This window comes from Ailuropoda melanoleuca, chromosome 14 (assembly GCF_002007445.2).
Source record: "Ailuropoda melanoleuca isolate Jingjing chromosome 14, ASM200744v2, whole genome shotgun sequence".
NCBI classification, from domain to species: Eukaryota; Metazoa; Chordata; class Mammalia; order Carnivora; family Ursidae; genus Ailuropoda; species Ailuropoda melanoleuca.
Window position 1 is genome coordinate 47,538,366 of NC_048231.1, and position 2,343 is coordinate 47,540,708.

At 45.2% G+C, this 2,343-nt stretch overlaps 1 protein-coding gene across 10 annotated transcripts in view; it reads left to right on the plus strand.

Annotated features, from left to right (window-relative positions):
• Positions 1-325: 325 nt before the first annotated feature.
• The window catches only part of MPPE1 (metallophosphoesterase 1), a 17,916-nt gene continuing 15,898 nt past the window's right edge, over positions 326-2,343 (plus strand). For 8 of the 10 annotated variants that reach the window (XM_034642130.1, XM_034642128.1, XM_034642136.1 and 5 more), the window contains exons 1-2: positions 326-1,867; positions 1,996-2,069. The gene's annotated coding sequence lies outside the window, so the exon portion shown is untranslated. The remainder of the gene's footprint in view (positions 1,868-1,995; positions 2,070-2,343) is intronic. The other 2 variants (XM_034642131.1, XM_034642129.1) reach the window with 1 other exon arrangement.

Consider the following 2,343-nt stretch of genomic DNA (forward strand, 5'->3'; position numbering starts at 1 on the left):
GTGACCAGGACACACAGATCCATGTACAGAAAAGTGGAGACAGGAGTTTCCTGAAATCAACTTTATGATGTCTTGCCTTTACTATGTACACTACCGGCTGATGTTTTCGATTCTGTTTTATTCTATCTTTTTTTTTTTTTTTAAAGATTTTATTTATTTATTCAACAGAGAGAGAGACAGCCAGCGAGAGAGGGGGGATGTGAGGATGGACCAGGCAAGGTCCCTTACAGACTACTGCCTAAGAAATACATTTTATATCGTGACCAGGACACACAGATCCATGTACAGAAAAGTGGAGACAGGAGTTTCCTGAAATCAACCCAGGCGCCCCTATTCTATCTTATTTTTTAAACCCATTTCATAAACCAGGGATGGGTTTCATACACCAGGGATGGGTTTCTTTTAGCTTTTTGAAAAATTCCGGGGTAGCCAATGTGACCGATGTCATCGTGTGTGGCGTCAGGACTAAGTTGTGGGTAGGCGGGAGAAATCAAAATCGTGCAGATTGAGTTCTCACCAGGGCCTCCTGGGACCTTTAATATCAAACCTTGCTCTGTTACAGACCAGTCAGGAAGGGTCCTGAGAGGTGTCGTGTATCTGCCTTTTGATCCCAACCAGACTGAACAGTGTTGGGAGGCCCGGATAGTTTTCCTGCTGGGATATCCTTTGATGAGCTTCATAAAATCAGCAGATTCTCCTTGGGCGGGGTGGTGAAAACAATAACTTTTAGTTATTTTTAGTAATTTTTAGTCATTTTGCTTTTTGAACCCAAATCTGCTAATGCAAAGGGAAGTGTCTACTATGGACACAGTTGTTCATCACTTAACCACAAGAAGACAACACACAGAGAATATTGTCCTTGTTGAAACCACTCAGGGCCTCGTTTTACATCTAGCGACATAAGATGGATAAGCACATTTTTTCCCCATGTATTTATCGAGTAGGCAGGAAGATCTGGCTGCATTTGGGCCTGGGTATAGCCCGCCACAGTGCTTTGATGAAGGACTCGACCCTCCTTTCTTTCATCTTAGGAAGAACACAGTTACTCACTCTTCTGGAGCCTGTAAGAGCCTAGACGTGGAAGATAAGAGCAGCACTTATTCAGACTGAGCGGCTGTGGGGATTTTAAGTCATCGACTTACTTACTATGGTGGAGATAAAGGTTCAGGTTTATGCTGAATGAGGAAAGGGTATAGGGACTTTGGATGTCAAGTATTAGAAAGTCCAACTCAGTAAATGAGTAGAGAACGATGGCCACAGCTTCTAGACTCTCCAGCTTCTGGCCTTTCTTCTCTGCTGGGCTTCATTCTCCTTACTCTGATTATGGCTATTTGAATTGAGTTCCGTTGCTTCGGAATTCACCAGATTGGAAGGCTTGCTCCCTTAGCTAATCCTGACATACCTGCCTCATGGAAAGATTTACTGCTTAAGAAATTTGTGAACATCATTTCTGGCCATCTGATGACATCAGTGGAGGCAGTACTGTGAGCCCCATTATGAGGCTCAGAAAGGGTAGGAGGCCAGCCCAGGGTCACAAAGCAGAGCTGTAGGCTGGGCTTTTTGCAGTTCAGGGTATCTGTTTTCTGCTGGTGGGGATTTGTAACCTAGGATAAAATACTGGAAGAGGAACAAGTGGCTGGTTCCCTATAGAGCTCTTAGGTTTTCCTCTTTCCTGCCAAGAAAGGTAGCTTCCATTGTGGCCTGTGTGCCCTTGTGCTGGAAACGCCCGTTGCTCCCAATTCCCAGTGGTCAGAATGTTCTTTTCACAGGTCAGCTGCATCAGAAAACGAGGGAGCTGTGCGGTCCCTGAGGTTGGCTCGAGCACAAGGACAGGGTCACTTGAAACCCATCTGGAAGCAGCCATCAGGTAGGAGTGGAGTTTCATTACCTAATGTGTGCCTGGCACAGTGGCCTTGCTGTGCCATTTCTAGGGGAGACGGTGGATCCCGTGCCCCACCCCCATCAGCCCTAAAAATTACTCTGGCTTCATTTCAGGAGGTAAAAGGGGATGTACTTTGGCTATTACATTGAAGACACCATGGGGGAGTACTAATTGGAGGAGTGGTGCGGTGAGTTTGGTTAGAGAAAGAAAAGTAGATTTCCAGGATTTGAACAAATGGAATTTTGTTTAAGGATGTGGTGTCAGAAGTTGCCAGATAATGGTTTTCACTCTGATGAGGAGCTCTGTTTCTTAAAAAGGGTCACATTATACTGGAGAGCTAACCTAACATGGTGGTAGGGTTTTCCCAAGAAAATATATAACAGTACCAGCTAGTTTGCTCTTTCTCTTTCCCTTTCCTTTCTTCTCTCTCTGTCCTTCCTTCCCTCCCTCCCTCCCTTCTC